The sequence below is a fragment of the Chlamydotis macqueenii genome, chromosome 13 (genome assembly GCF_036417535.1).
Source record: "Chlamydotis macqueenii isolate bChlMac1 chromosome 13, bChlMac1.mat, whole genome shotgun sequence".
NCBI classification, from domain to species: domain Eukaryota; kingdom Metazoa; phylum Chordata; class Aves; order Otidiformes; family Otididae; genus Chlamydotis; species Chlamydotis macqueenii.
Window position 1 is genome coordinate 11,800,594 of NC_141568.1, and position 19,492 is coordinate 11,820,085.

Sequence of the window (19,492 nt, forward strand, 5' to 3'; positions counted from 1 at the left end):
CAAACAACTATATACAGTAGCAGGTTGGATGGGGGAAAAAAGTGCATTACATCTCCAAGTTGTTTTTTGGTTGTGGTTTGGTTTTTTTTTTTTTTTTTTTTTGTGAATGGGAGTGATTCTCCTTAAACACTATACAGACAGTTTTTCTAAAAAGATTAAATGAAATTTTTGTTTCACTAATTGGGTACTTCTAATACAGATATATATATATATATTTAAACATTCAAAAAGTATGACATTATGAAGAGAAGGAATTTATAAGAATAGCAAGCTGTGTATTTTTAATTTTTGTTTTTTAGGTATTCTAAGCAGTTATTCTCACTATTACTTTTAAGTATTCTGTACTGAGTTTAAATAACTTTGTCGGACTTGAAATACTGAGCTACAAGTGTGTTTTAAGTCAGGTAAAATATAGTTAAGTTTCTTTATGATAACTGTAGTGATTTGATGGAATAAGAATCAAGTAAAAATTTTGTTAAAAGCGGTGAAAACAGAACTGAAAATGAGCTGTTTTTTTTTTTTTTGTTAAGCTTTCTGGAACATAGGAAAAGTGTCTTGCTTTTTGCTTACAAAATGGATGTTTTAGTTTTATGTTTGACATGCATTAAAACACTGATGTACTGAAGAGTTCTGTTTATTGCTGCAGGTGTTACTCCTGTTTAAAAAAATAGAATCAGTTTTTCTCTAGATGTAATTTATTATTATACAGTCATTCAATTAGATCTTTTCATCAAAGTCCTAATCTGACAAACTGATCTTGTTTCCATTGAAGTCAAAAGGCTCTGTGAGTCTTCTGTCCCTCATTTGTTATAGACACAGATATGAGTCTAAAATTGCCTATCAGAATATGTAACATATTCTGAGGTTTTTTTTTAAAGGCTTACATTCTTAGTATGATGCTTTAGTTCTAAAACACTGACCCTAATTTGCTAATTTTGAAGGAGTAAAGATCCTGTATATTATATTAGCTCTAAATCTATGAAACTCTAGAAATATTTGGTCTAAGTTCTCTAATGTGACTTTACTGCTCAGGGAATTTAATGTCTGATTTGGGATGTGTGTGGCTAGCTGAAATTTCTTGAAGTGGGAATCAGTACTCTAGTGTTCCCTCCCATCTTCATATTTATGTGTGAGAAAAAGTACTCTGCAGCAGACCAAAAGCCTTCTAGGATATTGTCATTTTTGTGACATTGGCCAATAAAGGATTTAGAGGGAAAGACTGTTAAGTAGCAAAGCAAAAGTAGGGTTACGTTTTCCAACATTTGTCCTTCCTGTTTCTGGAAGTCCACAATTTGACCTGTACTTTTATGCTTTTGATTATCCTTGTTTCTTGTCTCTAGTGCCCTTTTTAGCTCTATTATCCCTCTTTGAGAAATGGTTACCAGAAGGCACCCAGGTTTGAAGATTTTAGGCATTTAGAATCTCTGCCAAGGAAGGGCAAAATGGCTTAAGAACACAACAGAACTCAGTCCTTCATTGGTGTAAACTCCCATAGCTACCATCTGTAAGTGGTGTTTTATAGGCACATACCCTCACAGCTCAAGGTGGGACTGTCAGAGACTGGTATCAGAATTACTGAGCTATAATTAGGCCCATGATGCTCCCCTTCCTAGCGTCATCCTTCACAGGGCAGAGCTGAGGCTCCGGAAAGACACTGACTTTATGATCAGTCAACAGAAATGATGCTTCCATGTGTGTGTGTGTGCCTAGACTTGGCCCTAGTCCTAAGAGGTCCTGACTTTGGTGGAAGCTGTAGCTGTATAACACCTAACAGGATGAAGTTTAGTAGCTGCACAACTGAATATAGCATTTTACAAAAGTCATAGTGTAGATGAGTCCCTTGATTCTGTATTCATTGTATCTGTTTTCTTTGAGATTAACTTGACTATGGCATTTCTGGAATTTTACTTCACTGAAGTGAGAACAAAACAACCAACTTTTGCAGCTGATCTGTGAAAAGCCATTATCATTAGGCCATCTGGAACAAAAGCATTTTTAGGTCTTGAACAGTGGCTAAGAGCTGGTTTTTGAAGAATAGATTTCTTATGATTGCCACATGATAGTGACAGTGCATTACAAAAAAAAAAAAGTGCTGAAACAAGTAGGGTTTTATAGCACAGTTTATATTCTATTTTTATTTTGCAATAATTTAAATTTTTTTCTACTTTGCTTTTTTTTTTTTTTTGGTGCTAGTAAAGGTTTATATAGCTTTGGAGACAACGCTACCTGGAATGTTAACTCTGAATTACCACAGAAAACACAACAGCAGAAAGAAAATTGGCTACTTAGAAATAATATGAAGCTGAATACGTGACACGTGCAGTTTATTTGAAGTTTGAATTTTTATGACATAAATATAGATAGGTGAAATAGAATTAGGATATTTACCTGAGTGCTGCTGTTACTGTTTATTTTTGCAATAGGCCCTAAGATTGTTTTCTATATATAAAACTACGGGGTTGTTTAAAGCGGGGGGTATGAGGGGGTGGGGGTGTTTGTGCTGGTTTTCTTACTTCATTATTTGTCAGTGTTTCTTTTCCCTACTGCCTCTGAAGTACTATGTATTTTAAGAGATGTGAGGCCATGACAACAGGGTATGAATTTGGAAAAACTTTTACAAGTTCTTGTCAGAGAGTGTTTATTGATCAGATTTTTCTCATCGCACTGTTTAGAAAATCCAGGCAAAAATATGACTGAGAAGTGTGTAGTTTTAAAAATCAGAAATAGATTTTAAAAAACCCCAGACCACCTTGTACTTTATTTAAAACTGTTTGGGAGAAAGTTGTCTTCAGTATTTCTACAAACTGTATAATCAGATGCATTGTTCATGTGGTAACTGACAAATTATATGATGATGAAAAAAAAACCTAGAAAAGACACTTACATTGTTCAGGTTTTTTAAACAGATTTATTTATTTTCTCCTGTCAAATAGGATGGGAGTGCAAAGTTAAGTTGATTTACAGAGGACAAAAATTAACTAAGGATGATTTGAACTCAAGGTCATAAAGGTAGCTCTGCAAACTTCACAGAAAAAAAACAATAATGGATTATACTGTAAAACTATTTGTCCACACCAAGAATTGCATGCTAGATTTACTTGTAGTGTGGGCAGTAGAAGTGCACAGTAAATGGTAAAGAAAAGGTGCTGCTCATCCTGTTGAGTTCTTTGTGTACCAACTGCCTGATATCAAGCTAGGGACAGTGTTTTACATCAGTAGTCTCTATATCGTGTGGAAAAGAAAGGTAGTGACCAGCTGCAGTGAGGTGTAAGGGATGGAGTTTTTTGTTTGGTTTTTGAAAATGTATCACATACATGTTTTCTTGTACAGATGGCCCCTTGTACTTTGAATGTAGCCCTTAGAGGAATAAGTTGATGCAGAATCAACTGAGTCTATATCTGAATATGCTCAACTGAGTTTATATCTTAATCAAAAATCCATGGTGAAAGTTTAGGATTATCTGCAGACAGATTGTACTCTAGTGGTGATATTTTCCTCATTCTTGGTTTGTTTTGGGGTTTCTATATCACATTCGTATTTTAATACACATGATGTACTTCTTAATATTGCTTTTCCATATGCTGCTCTAAATGTATACATTCCACATGTTGCATTCAGTTTTGGTGGTTTTTTTTTTTTTCCTGAGGAAAAGTGTTATTTGCTGGAATTTATCTGTACTTCAGGAAATCTCAGGCAGGACAGATGGAATTATGAAGCCCTGGAAAGATACACACTTGCTCTTAAATGGTGGTGGATGTGAGTCAGGATTGTGAAGATGCGGGAGCTTGGTTTATGAAAGTGCAGATGAGAAGGTAATATTTCCATTTAGATGGGGTCCAGAATATGAAAATATCTAAGATTCCATGATGACAGAGTTTTCAAGTGTGATATCTTTTGGTCATAACACTGGGTTAGTAGCCACTGTTCTTAGACAGTTTTACGGCATGTGGCAGTATTTGTTTGACCAGATCAAAACCATTTTTTTTGGTCTCAAGTAATACATACCTTGTGATTCCAGTTAAATCTTATCAAAAGGTCCCATATGAGTGCACCAAATAAATAAATAAATAAGTATATATATATATTTTTAAAAATACTGTAAGCCACATGTAGGTTCTTTTTGAACGTGTGGCTTATTTCTTTTCATAGTTTGTGCTTTCCTAAGCTCAAAACTGTTTAGATTTCAGTGCCAGAAGCATAGGTATGCCATTATTTCTTCACTGAACCCAACTAGGGTTCAGGAATAAGCTTTTGTATTGGAATTCAGTTTATTATTTCCCATCAATAATTGATGGTATATCATCTGTATATATCATTCGAATATTTTGTGGTCTACCCAATGATTTTCAAGTTTGGGTTTGTTGTATTTGGATATAAGTTTTCTCTATTATCTATTAGTGTTTTACAGTTTTCATTGAATCCTTGAAATACTTGGTGCACATGATCATGCACGTTCTTTAATATCAACCTTGCAAAATTGTCCTGAAATCTTACTAATTATTGCCCTGGGCAAATGAGTAAGTAGCATTTTGATTTGCACATAGCCAGTTTTGAAAACCTAGTTTAAATGTGAGATGTACTAATGCAAAGCATAAAAACCTTCACAGCATGGAATGCATCCAGTTAGGAATATACAGCAAGAAATAATTCTGGATTTATGAAAAAAATACTATGATTTTAGAGGGAAAAAAATTCCCCAAAGTTATTTAAGCAGAGGTCATATCCTGTTCCTCACATTTTTGTTCACTTTGTAGGTTCACATAATATTTTGAGTCTGTGAAAACATTCGAAGAGAACATTGGGGAAAAAAAAGAATCAAACCAGCAGTTGACTTGAATGACAGGATGCTCTGGATGTAGCGTTCTGGTAGAAGACTGCAGTCTGAGTGGTTGTGTTGTATTGTCATTCAGTGCAAAGCAGAGTTTCAGATAAAGTATCTCTGCAACTAGTTTTTGCCAACTAGGTCATCTTATTAATAATGCTGCTTCCTGATTACTGCAGCTTCTATAGGCAGTAGGCTTCATTGAATGAGCCATCTTTACTCTCTTTTTCCTGTGTTGCTTTCTTTTGTGGTCAGAAAAAGATGGCCATCAGCCTCTGTTAGGCATTTCGGAGAATTAGCATAAGATAGTTAAGACATTCACCTTAGATTTACTCTCTTATTGAATAGGTTACATTGGTAGGTTACAAATGCTGTTTTTTTTTTTTTTTTTTTTTTTCTCCCTATTTAAGGTATGTTAAGAAGTATTTAAGGGTTTGTGTTTATACAGCGATGAGTTACACTTAGCCTGGGAAAACAGACTCAGGTAAGAAAAAAAAACCTTAATGTCTTCATGACACTACTGCTAAGCTTGAAAGCTTATGATTTGTTATAGTTACACAGATAATTCTAATTCTATCTAAATAAATGACATAATCATTTTAGTGTACAAAAAGTAGTCCTTCCTGACTGCAACTCACAATATTTTTAGGAAAAAAATAAAGCAGTTATTGTGTTTTGAGATGGGGTACAGACTGCATGATAGCAGTAGCATTGTACAGTAAAGCAGAGTAGAACAGTGGTAAAAACACCCTTCTCTTTCCTGTGTAGTCAACAATGAAGGAAGTTGTTAATTATCAGTTATAGATTTGCTTGTCGTTTTTTCAAAGCTTACACTACCTGGTAACTTTGATTATAGAGTATTTTGGGTTTTACATACTTTGCCTCATTAGGAAGACAATAAACCAATTTTAATATGTCTCAGTCTGCTGTTTTCATATCAAACTGTCATCATGGGCCTTTTTTGTTACACTTCACAGCCTGGAATATTTTTTTCCTTTAGTTTAGCATGTTTTCTTTTCCATATATATTGTAGTGTAGATATTAGCATTTATGGCATTTCACTTAATGACTGTGTATAATATGTCTTTGGGTAAAACACACAGTATATAATGCAAACTATGCAGATATTTCACCTGAACTATATAAAAAATCAGGTAACTAACACCTGAGTTAGATCTGGAAGGGCTATGAGCCCTATGCCTGTTCTGTAGGCATAGTAGGTCAGCTGATGAGAATTTGTGATGCTGGAGTTGAATTCAGAAGCTATTTGGATGAGCATTAATAAAATAGCTTTAATTAAAAGTCTAATATTTTAACTTCAAAATGTAACTTGGTTTGTAACTCAAAACCAGGGTAGAATATAGATACTTACATTATTGCCTTTTGTACTGACTCTTTACCTACAGGTAACAGTTACAGGCTTAGGAATGCCTAAAGCAGATGTCTAAAGAGGTGATTCTTTCCCCGGCACCCATTGTTCTCCATTGACTAGTCTCTATGGCTGATTAACTGAGACTTGGATATCTTATGCTAAAATAACTAAAACTTAAACTAGATTAATTCTGTCCTTTACATGGGAAATAGTATTATTAGGTCTAGTCTCCAGATCAGAGAAGTTAGAGCTATGTGGCAAACCACTGTAGTTCCTCTTAATGATCAATGCAATCCATATAGGATTACAAAGTACCTGGTGGTTTGCCACACCTGCTGCTTTGGCAGCTTCAGCTAATTGCTCTCTTTAATAGAGTACTGACTGTTTTCCAAAGGGTGATATTTACATGGCCAGTAGTGGAGGAGGAGGGAGCAAATTTCATTGCATTTGCTAAAGGAGGGAGGGGAATTTTAGCATTGCATTACATGTCTTTTTAATGATTACTGAAAACTCCCTTTTTGCTACTACCAGCCTGTCACTGCAATTGGTCAAGTTTAAATTCTTTCTGTCTCTTGAATAGCCATAGGTAGCTGCATTACTGCTAAATTTTAGATGGTGTTAACACTTAATATGAAACTCTTCAGAGAATTTGTGTGTGTGTGGTTTTTTTTTTTAATTGCTTGAGTGCTTTGTGCTTTTTTCTTTCGACAACTTGTGAAGAGACAAGTATAGGTGAGGTTAGAAAAAAATTATGTTGTTCAGGCACAAATGCGTGAGGCAACAGTGTGGTAACATGAAATTCAGAAGCTGGTAACCTACGAATGGAGTGCACGGTATGAGACCAAGTAACCTTACACTAGCTTGCTCATACTGAATTGCTGTGGTGCACTGTCTTGGGCTTTCTTGGCATAATGGATTAAAAAACCTAAAGGGCAGACAGCAAGGGCCCCAGTTTGATACTTCAATAATTAAATGCAAGCTTAACTAAACCTTAAGTTCCTCTGAGGTTGTAATGTACAGTCTGAACATATCCTAAATAGTTGAAGATTTTACAGCTCTATTTTGATGTATAATTATGTATGTTTAGACATATGGGTCTAAAAAAGCATGCTGCAGTAATTCTAGTAAAATTTCCCAAACTTTCTTTAACTACCTCTTGCAAATAAACTTATAGGCCATGATCCAGTAAACTACTTAAATATACTTTTGGGAAAACTTGCATACTTAAAGTTAATGAATAGTGTGGGATTATTTGTGTACTTAATCATGTGCTTGAACACTTTGAACCAGAGCTCTGGCTCTTAAATTTTTACATTCTTTTTCTTATGGTGACACTTATGAAGCAGGTATGAAACTTGTAGCTAAAATCACTGCAGCTAATGCTAAATAGAGATCCTTTTATGCATTTTACATGTAAGAACTGAATTTTATTAACAGACAATGGCATATACTGATTTAGATCAGAAATCAGTATCAGTTCATTCTTATTTGACACAGGCTACAGTGTTACAAAATTTAAAAGAGTTAGAACTTGTGAAAAAATGAATGGAAATACTAGAGAGCAAAATCTATCTTATACTTAAAATATATTACAATCTTTATCTAGTTGAAAAGAATACATTATTAAAAGTAATTTGAATTATTGTGGAAGAAATACATCTATTATGTGTTTGTTAAAAGATTATGGTTTGGTGCTAGAGACTTATATGAAAAACTTTATTGTTAAATTTTGAATTTTCTGATGCTTTTAGGTAAAAAAGTGTCATTTTCTATTTTGCACCACACTTTTGTAAGTAGTCTGAGTGAATATTGGCAGTTTATATTAGAAAGTACAGCTGAAATAGTCATAGAGAGAGTAAATTTTCTGGAGTGGATACCTATACAGAAGTACAGAAGTATGCCTTTTTCTAATATAACTTCTAGGTGCCAAAGAGAACTTATACTAGTAAAGACTCCTTTTATTCCAGTAAACTCTTTCAGCATGTAGCTGATGGCTGGTAAGGGAATAATGCAGAATTTTTTATTTTTTATTTTTTTAAAAAACCTCCCATACATTTAAAAAAAAAAATCTTTCTGCATAAATAAATAAAAATATTCCATTTAATAAATTATATAATTCAATAATAGAAATTTGATTAAAATATTTTGCAGAGAGCTTGAAACTTACATTTCTGAACTTTTTTTTTTTTGTGGGAGAACTAAACTAAACATACCTAAGCTTTGCTACATTTACCATTAGGTACAATTTTGGATTACTGTACCACATTTATTCTTTTGTACATGCTATGTATATAGAAAGGAAAAAAAATGAGTGGAATGTAAATCATGGTTATTTAATATGAATAAACATCAGAATCATTGAACCGAAGAATTGTATTTTCTATAATATTTGCACCCAAAATGGTTTCAAGTTTAAAAGTATACCTTAATAGATTGTGTAAATAAGTGTATGCTGACCTGAAATAGATAACTGCTTTTATGGAATGAGTTAATCCAGAAACTTTATTTTAATTTGGATGAAGTGAAATTTCACTAAATATAGCATCCCTCATTTGATTGCTTGAATCTTTGTCATTACTACTACTATTCTTCTTCTTCTCTCTCCCTCTCCAAAAGCAAACAGGATCAACACAGTTGGGTCCTGGGGCATACCAATAGATTTCAAATACAGCAGCGGCAAGGACTTCTCCCTTGTAATCTGAATGTGCAAATAGTGCATAATATACCATGTTAATACTTCTAGATTTTTTAAATAGAATAAAGGCTTCTCTAGCTTCCAATACAGCATTTTCAACTGTTTTCCTGCGGAAAAAGGAGGTGAACTTGTAGGAGCAGTAGACAGATGTTGAAAACTCTTTGTGCATGATATATAATGCAGAAAAACCTTGTTGTACTGTCATTGTCACTGACCGTGACAGAATTTGCTGCCTAGGTTTTGTTTCTCAGCTTAAAGCTGCTTGAGGCTGCTAACTAGTGTATGTAGCATTGCTGAGATGTTAAGAAAGAGAGAAAAATGTGCAACTTGTGTAACTTGTGGCAGAAGTTCCATCATGAAGCGTTTAAATGCAGCTTAGACTCAATGGAAGGAAAAAAAATCCATTAAGAATAATTTTATATTAACACAATGGGAACAATACTAACACAATGTGAACAAGATGACCTCATGTATCTTGTCTGGCTCTAATTCGTGGTAGCATAGATATGTAAAAATCCAAAACAAACAGCCCATACAAAACTTGAAGTACTGTTCCCATATTGGTGTCTGCAACTATCAAAACCTTGATAATACCCAATGGAATTACTGAGAGGCCTTATATTCCAGAACAGAGAAACCTTGAGGTATTGACAATTTAATTGAAAGATAGATTATGACAATGTGTGCATGTGTAATTTAAATTGTGAGTTATGTAGAGTACAAATGAGGTTAGAAAAGAGCTTTAGATTGCTGTAACGGCATATGAATTTTCTTCGTTTCCCCTTTAGATTACAATTTGTAATGCTAGGAGTCCTATCCTTGGAAATAACATTCACATAAAAACTGTTGTCCATGTATTCCCTGTTTTGAAGATCATGCTATTAATTTGATAAAATTGAGGTTTTGTGGCAGTATTTCCACTCAATCTATTTGTTTTTAATGTATGAATTTAAAGTTTTTATTAAGGTATGCTTCCAAATGTACCAGTGCTACAAACTTCGTGCTCTTCTAGTCCAATATATATCATTCGGGCCAGAAGCTGCATAGTAGTAATGATTACAATGTAGAACAACATGCAAATGTAAGTAAAATGGCAAAAGAGAAATCACTTGCACATGCATCAAGAGTTGAACTAAAATAGGAATTTATTGTTCTTTAAAATTTTTTAACAGATTAATATATTTGAGATGAACCATGCAGAAGGCTTCCATAGCAGTTAATAATGTAATCGTATGGTTACATCAGTTTCCCTTTTTTCCTTTTAGAAAGGGTCTTAAAGAAATCCTTACATTTAGACATGTAATAAGCATGAGGTGTAGGATTTTGTTACTACAGATGTAGTACTGTCTTGTAGTGTTCTTTCCTGAAGTTACCCTAGCAGTATGATACTAAACAGAGGTAGAGTTTTGCATAGTTACAAGTATAAGCAGTCAGCTGGAGCAGAAAAGACACATATTGCAAATTATAAGATGGGTTTGCTCAGGGCCCTGTCCAACCTGGCCTTGAATGTTTCCAGGGATGGGCCATCCACCATCTCTCTGGGCAACCTGTGCCAGTCAGTGTTGCATCACCCTCATTGTAGAAAATTTTTTCCTTATATCCAGTCTGAATCTACCTCTCTCTGTTTCAAAACCGTTACCCCTCGTCCTATCACAACAGGCCCTGCTAACATCAATTATCTTAGTTCCTAAAGTCCAATGGAAAAATGCCTGAGTCACTGAATGAAATATACAATGACAAATGTCATGGACTTGTGCCAGCTTGCCTTTTTCCTCCTTTTTTTTCTTTACACAGCTTTTTAAGTCAGACCTTAACCCTATATTACTGCTTTTGCACAGGTTGGCTCTCTTCCTTTTTCCTGTGTCCTTACACGTTTTTTTTTTTTTCTGTATGTTTCACTAAAACCTTCTTGAGGAAAAAGTTATCCAGTGCCCTAGGAAAACATGTTCTCCTCAGGTAATTGCCTGAGTCCTGAAGGTTCATTTTATTCCAGGTTAAACCACTAAGTGGAAATAACCAACAATATGTTTCACCTCGAAAGAAGATTTTAATCTATCCTTCCCAGAAAGTAGTCCGGGATATAAATCAGTAAAAGGCTGTATATATATTGAAAATTAAAAATATTTTAAAAAGTAACATTCATGTTTTCCCAAATAACATAAACTTTTCAAAATCTGACACTCATTATTTTAAAGTAAGGAAATGCTCTTCTGTGTGGTTTTTTTTTTTTTTTTTTTTTTTTTTTTTTTTTGTGAAACGTAGACTGCGTAAAGTACCTTTCCTTCTTCCAGTAATACAGGACCCGAAAAGAAGCACAGGGCTGCAACGAGGACTTTGTATATTTATGTTACTAATACAGGTGTTGCGAAACCGAATAGAGGTAAGCAGTGTTGGTGCCAAGTCAAGCCACATTGCTTAGATGAGAAGTTAGAATGTTCAGATTGTTCTGAGCAGAAATAAAAACTTAGATGCCCTAAGGATTGCTTGTTGGAGAGACCTGAAGAATACAGTCACAGAGGGATGAATTCTGCTGCTGCCTCTTCATTCAAATGCATACTGAAATCTTAGTCCTGTCATCACCAATCCAGGAAAATTTATAAGCCTGACATTTTAAATAGATTTTGTTTGTCAGGTTAAGAAATGTGGAAAATTATTATATCAAAAGTTTATTTCTGTTACAAGTGGGCATTCACGTGAATTTGCTATTATAATAATACATAGGTTTTTAAGCAGCATGTATGTTCATAGCTTCTAAGTTTCTTCCAGCAGTTGTTGTCTGAGTGAAGTAAGAACTACTTTTAGTTGTAATATTCACTGTTGTTGTTGAAGTAGAATGTTTCATGTTTTTCACTGCTGGTCTGCAGATTCCTTGGAGACCTCTGACTCTGGGGAATAGCAGTTGTATTTAAAAGCTGTTGACTATAATGTAAACTTTTTTTCCCAAGAATGCCAATGTAATTCTATTACATATTTCTATGATCTGTGTTATTTAAGGGCCTGTTCACATAATTATTTTTACTGTGCCACTGCCTGAGTACTTTGCTTATAAACCAGGATCCCATTGGATTAGGGAGATATCAACATACAAAAAAAATTAAATAAAATAAAAATACTTGCTTAAGAAGGTCGAAAAACTTCCTTTTATTTTATTATTCTAATTGTCAGACTGGAAAGATCTGACCAACTGAATTTGGACTTAGCTATCTTCTTTTTATTATAACTGCTATTTTATTTTCAGTCTTTTGGTTTTTCATGCATTAATTCTGAAGGGCATGTGAAATGGCTTCTCTGAACTGTGTTCTTCCTCTGCCCCCCACCCCTGATTTGTGTTCCAGGCTTTGTAAAGGTGTGTGAATCATGGCTAACCTGAGCAAAGTGCTGAGGGGATTGGAGGGAGGAGGAGGAGGAAATGGAGGAGATCATGGAAGTTCTGAAGATACTGGTTTTACGTTTCAATAATACGATGCACAATGACTAAAGGTGTATACTTAGAAAATATTACTGTTTAATTAGAATCAACATTTTAAATGTGAATAGTCAAAAACAGAGTAATTTTATATATTATTTCAAGCTGTGAGTCACAGCTTTCACCTAACCTTTATGGCTATCAGAGGCCAATATCTGCTGGACTTTTTAGGGTTTCTGATCATTTTTCATGATTGGTGTGATAAGTAAAGAGTGAAAATGAAGATCTTGCCAAAATGGTTCCTCCTATGAGAGAAATGTAACAGTGTATTCTGTCTCTTTTTCCTCTCAGAATGCTTCCAGTACTTCTTCCAGTACTTATATCTAGTCTCCATTAAAAAAAAAAAAAAAAAAAAATCTTTATTCATGTGAAGAATTTCTGTGAGAAAAATCACCAGTATCAGTGCTATCTGGCAGGTCTCTACTCTGCAATTCTCAAGCAAGTCCTGTTTTGAATTGGCAGTATCAGAATAGATGACATTATCTTTATATGGTTTTGAAAAAAGAAAACAAAAAATGTCATCAATGTGAAGGTGAACTCCAGTTGCAATGCCTGTAGGAGGAGTTTTCATGCCATTTTATCTTTGTTCAGCAGCTTAGATTGTGCAAGAACTGTCTGAAGACAGATTTGTCTGGCATGAGAGTGTAATAAATGGATATCTCATAATTCTATTTCTTGTTTGGTTGGGTTTTTTTCCCAACCAAACAGTGTAGCTTTTTTCTCTACTGAAGTATGTTGTGTTTTGTATGAGTGGGTTATTTTTTTTTTTTTTTTTCCTTTGTTGTCCCCCTCCCCTCCCCCCCTTGCTGAGATTTACTGTTTTATTCAGGAAGCGCCTTGGTAGCTGTAAGAATAAACCTCACCTTTGTGATGTTCTTTTTTCTAAATCACCAAGTGTTGGGATTGTGATTTCCCCCTCCTCCCACCCCCCCCCCCCCCCGCCCCACTTAGCCCAATGACATTCTAGGCCTATCCACGAGAAGAACTAACTAACTGTTGTTAGTATATGGCATGCAAATTTATTCTTCTTTAAAAATAACATCCCTTAAAATACATTTTGTGGAGTTTTTATGTACAGCATCCTCTTGCAAAGAGTGAACTTTATTTCACAGTTATATGAATAGCTTAAAAATATATTTAGATATTTAACTTCCTTTGGTAAGAATCTTTGGATGATGTGGTCCTCTTAGCTTCTTTTCCTACTTTAGGAAACACTGAGATGCCTTTAGGTCTATCTGTTATTTTCAGTGTACATTTTTAAAGTTACTAACATAGACTATTGAGCAACTTCCAGTTACATGTCGACAGGACAGATTGAAAATGAAGGGTACGTAACACTGCTAGAAAGTCAGCTTGGCATACTATAAAGTCAATTTAGGTACTTCCTGAAAGAATTCTTGTTCCACTGTAATCTCTTGCTCTCCAACACCCATTCTGTTCTTCATTCTTAGTTTTGTGAAGGTTTGCATAGCTACCTCTACATGCATGGATGTGTTGCTCTGCAGCATCTTTGTGGATTCATTGGTTAGTAGTTTACAAAGATGAACTGAAAGGGAAGGGTGGGCCTGCAGGTACAGGAGAACCTTATTCTGATTCTAATGTTCTTGTATAACTGCTTGGGACAGCATTGTTACCTTTCCAGTGAAACGGTCTTTTTTTCCCCAAAAGTTTGCGAGTGCTTTTTGATTAGGAACATGAAATATTGCCATAAATCACCTTGAGATTAAAAAGGGACCTACTTTAATTTAGTTCTGATGATAAATAAGTCTTGGGAAAATAGATGAAGTCACTCCTTAAACTGGATTTTGGTTTTGATTGGATGGACTAGGCAGATTGATGTAGAAAAAAATATACTTTTTAGCCTAAATGCTTATATGTATCAAATCTTCTTTTATATCTGTGTAGTTGTATTTGTCTTTCATCTTTTATTCATGTCTTTTATACATGTGGATATAAACGTTTGTTGATTGCCATATCAAAAGACAGAAGTAACATCATAACAGTCTGGATGATATGCACAGTAAGACTTTATGATACTAAAAAATTTGCAAGAATTATGCTCTTGATATTTCACTGCTTGAGCCTAGATATGCTGTGTAAGATCACTAGCGACTTATAAAGCACAAAAGGGTTTTGTTTAGGAAGATGTTAGTTGAAACCTTTCATGCTTTCCACTCTTGACAGTGATTATAATGAAGATAATGAAGTGGCTGACAATAGAGTTTTGAAGAATGAAATACGATAAGAAAGAATTGCACAATAGCTACAAAAATGGTAGCTCAGCTTAGTAGTATGTGGATAACCAAAAGAATAATTTGGAGAGACACATGATTTCTTAGAATTCAAAATCTTCAGATATCTTTCTTAATATTTTTGTGACAGAACTGTGTTCTATATATTGGAACTAAAAGCAAAACTATAGGTTTAAATCTCAGTAAGTCAGCTCTTTTTATCCTTTAAGAATGGAGAGAAACTATCACACTGCAGTTTCCTGGGTAAGGCACTGCAGAATTAAGAGCTACAATCTTTGAACTTCCTGACTTCTGTGATCTGGAAGTCGTCAAGGTTAACAACTGAGTTTATTTACATTTTTTATGGAGGAGGAAATGTAATTTATCTACTGGGGCTAGGAGTCGGCTAAGACAAGGTGTGCAACAGATGCATCTCAAGGTTGGTTGTGGTTTTTTTGGACTGTGACAATTGCTTTAATATATTTAATTGAACAATAGGCCAGACCTTGACATCATAAGTATGTGCTAGAACCATCAAAGTTATTTCTTGAATGCATACAAGCTAAAAGTATCAGTAAAGAAAATTGTAAATTGTACTTTTACTTTTAACACTGAATTAAGAGAATTTTTTCCCTATTCCAGGCAGTGGTGTATGTTGCAAATTAAAAATTTTTTGTTCCTTTTGCTCCACTTAATTGTCCTGCAAAAAACCCAAACCCACAGGCAGGCAGTGTGTACAGGATTATGATTGCAGCTCCAATGAATTAGGATGGTGCAAATTCATTGACAGTTCTAAGATTGCAGATGTGTCTGGGGATGTTTTGAAGATCTTGACATTATATAGGTGAGGTGGAGGCTGAAGTTGGACTGGAAAAACTCTAATATTAGTGACAACATGCACAGGAAGAAGAACCCAGCCTAACTTTCAGATTATAGATTTTTTTTATCCAGTGAGCTGTCTATTAAAAATTTCTATTTTGCAAAGACCTACAGACAGATGGTCTGTAACTTGTGAGGGAAAGCTCTCAGTAGTACAAGCAAGAGAGAGTGACAACTTGCTACAGGCTAGTACTGTTACAAGAGAACTTCGGGCTGTGCACAGCTGGAAAGTACAGTACTGTTTCAGAACTGCACAGTAATAATGCTGGCCCCAGCAATCACTCCTTTCTTGATTCTTCCCCAAATCAGAGATTTAGGAGATTTAGATTAAAATCCTCTTGCTAGTCATGTGTTGTAGCCCCAGGTAAAGCTGCACAAATCGAGAACAATTGGGCAAGGAGCACCTTCTTGTTCTGTGACTGAGAACTTTGTGTTTCCCTTAACCTGGTATTTTACTAACAAGCATTCCTTTTGTTGCCCATAAAATGAATGACTACTGACTCCAGAAGACAGGTACTTCATTACATTACACACAAATAAGGGAGATGAGAGTGACACTTGGAAGAGAATAACGTGAGTTTATTTGCAAATGGAATCCTGGCCATAAGGTGCTCCTCTTAGCAAATTGTAAGCAGGAATGAAAAGTTCAGGTTCTGGATGCTGCTAACGAATTCATCATGACACCACCTATTTCTTCCCGAGACTTTCTGAGTCAGTTATCGATATGTTGGCAATTCTCTTGCATCCAGCTTTGTCTCTAAGGCCAGCATTGTCTTGCCTACCAGCCTGATTCTGTTAGAGCACATTTCTATATGGCTTTGTTATTTAAAGTGATGTGTATGATATTTACTGAAAGCCACAAAATCAAATCAGCAGGGCTCACCTGCATGTCATTTCCTCCTCTTCTTTCCTCCAGACAGGAGCACCAGCTAGAAAACTTTTCAAAAAATATAATTTTGAAACCAATAATTAAGGAATACAGAGACAACTCCTCATTTATTGAGAAACTGATGTGGGCTCCACACCCCCTTCCCCCCGCAATTTACATTTCCAGGTAATACTTTGTTTTGGTACTTGAGATTTGTTCATACATGCAAAAAGCTACAACTGTAGATTTCTGTTTAGTTTCTGGCAGAACGAATTGTGTACAATATTTGTTAACCAATTTATTCTTTCCTCTGGAAACTATGCTATCTAGGGAAATATGCTATCTTTTTAAACTGACTTTAAGTAACAAAATTGACCTTAGATGTGGAAATATAGATACATTCTTGCGAGAACTATGAGCTCAGAGAAAATACAGTTGTATATTTTGTTATATCTTAAGAAATGTTCTTGGTTAGTATTTAGATCAGTAATATTTCTAGTCAATTTTTATTTTAAAAAATTGATAATGTGTTTTTAAAAGAATTTTCAAAGACATCTTCAAAATTTGTGGTGTATATAAAATCCACAACAGAAGTATACAAGGATTATGTTCTTTCCCTAGTGGTAACAGGTCTCATTGAGTTTATGGAGAGGAAAATTGGCCTGTTTGATCAGATATACTTCTTGATTTTCTATCAGATGTGAAAGGGAGTTCTGTAATGTTCTCTTGAAAGCTTGCAAAATTAGGCTTTGTCAGAAGGGAAGGTGAATTTCAAAAGCAATAATCTGCTTTTGGTGGCAGCCTGGATTAGTTAGGTTGTGAACTGCCTTTGAATTCCTAGTGGCATAAAAGAAGGTGAATCCAGCTTCCAGCTCTTATTCTGTAGCAATTTTAAGGTGCAGACAGTTCTGAGGAAATGACTCGCTGACTGCAACATGTAGAAATATGACTTCAATCATAGGCCAGATCTTGACTATGTTAAACATGTGAAACTTTAGTTTAGTAGGCCAAATACTGTACAGCTGTGAAAGAACAGGTATGTCACATGATCAGCAAAATTAAGTATGTGAGTGGTTGCACAATTTCATGACACACCACCTGTATAATAGTTCACTAATCATGACTGGAAATAACAAACAAGTACGTGAAAGGAACAAGGTTTGCATCAAAAAGTGTTTTGGTGGTTAAAGAGCAAATACTAGGAATTAATTATAATTTAGAAAAGTTCCAGTCCTATTCTCATTAAAACCAGTGGAAGCTGACAGGCAGGAATATTAAACTCCTAGCATCTTTGAAGGATCTTAGTTTTAGTGCTGTCATTCAAATTCTTCACTTCACCTCAGAACATGTACAGCATAAGCACTGCAAAGGGCAGACAAATATCAGATCACCAGAATGGCTCAGTGATGACACAGTAGGGTCACCTTATGATAGAGGAATGAGTAGCTTCTTTCTGTTTTTTCTGAGCTGATCAACTGGGCTTCGGGTTGTGAGAGTGTGTGTGGTTTAGATCCATGTTCACTAGGAGAAGGGCCAAATTCACCAATTAATTTTGTAGCTACCTGTGCATTTTCACTGGTGAGTTCTGAAGGTACAGTCATAAGCTTGATGGTAGCTGCTCTCACTTCAGGAGTGGATGTTGTAATAAGTGGTTTTAAAACAGAGGGAGACAGATTTAGATTAGATATTAGGAAAAATTTTTTTACAATGCGAGTTGTAGAACACTGGCACAGGTTGCCCAGAGAGGTGGTGGATGCCCCATCCCTGGAAACGTTCAAGGCCAGGTTGGACAGGGCTCTGAGCAATCTGATCTAGTCGGGGATGTCCCTGCTCCTTGCAGGGGGACTGGACTAGATGACCTTTAAAGGTTCCTTCCAACCCTAACCATTCTATGATTCTGTGGTACAAATTTCCGGCAGTTGTAGAATAGTTATATTTTCAATGTGGCAAGGCAATTCAGAGAATCTGCCTAAATTCTCTATGTGCTTTTTACTGGCTCTGGAGTAAAATTTTTCAGAGGCCAGGACTGACCCACCACAATGTACATTAAAAGTAGCCAATAAGAAATCCCTTTATTATTTATAGTGCAATCATTCATAAATGTACTTAAGAAAAGGGATGATCTATTTTCTACACGTTCCTTAAAGGGATTCCATTTTAGCTTCAATTGTAATTTTTACCTTTTTCAGTAGAATTTATTGACACAATGCCTAGCACAGCCCTAGATTTTGCATCATCCTTTTCTCTGCAAGCATATTCACCAGCCGCTTAATTTGTCATAGCCCTGGAGGTATCAAAACTAATGAGCTTTGTTTGAATAGACTTTTTCCAGTTCATCTAGCACACTTTGGGGTAATCATTCAGTTTCTGTTTGCTTCTGATGGTGAAGCATTGTGGGAAATATAAGAAAATAATGGTTAACCCCCCCAGTATAAATTGTTAACAGCCACATTCTCTCAAAAGCCCTAAAGATATTTTTAATTTCACTACTTACTGAAGTATTGTGAGTACCTTAAGTACAATCATTACAAGATAATATCAAAGGAGAATCTGATAAAATGCTATTTTTCAATTAGCTCTGAGTTTAATACTTTGCTTTTTTAAGTATTTCACAGCTAACAAATCTTTAAACAATCTAACCTTTCAGGATTTGGAAGTGGACAAGATAATAACTATGAATATATAATGTTGCAGCAGTAGTAAGGGTTTAAAAATCTATTACTGGGATTACATACAGGAATACTTTTATTGGTCAGACAATTGCAGTTTTATTTTTGTAAAGCATTTTCCTATACTTGGTATTATACCACAGAGATACACAAAAATGGAACGCAGAGGTGTGCACTGCATAAGTAATTTTCTGAAAGTGTCAGATACTCTGTACAACATACGCTTTTAAATTCAAATTCCTAGGAAGACTTGTCCTTCTTGCCAATTAGGATAACATATGTGTTTTATGTTATTTTCGCTTTGTATGCTCTAGAATAACATATCTTTAACTTATAGGAAATTTCCAATTATGGAATAAGGGGTTTCAAATTCTTTTTTTTTAAGTTAATGTAATGAGGACAAATTCTCTAGAACTTCTGGTTAGTTTTTTTTCTAAAACAAACAAAACAAACCAAAAAACCCCCAAAACTTACAAAAAAACCCTACCAA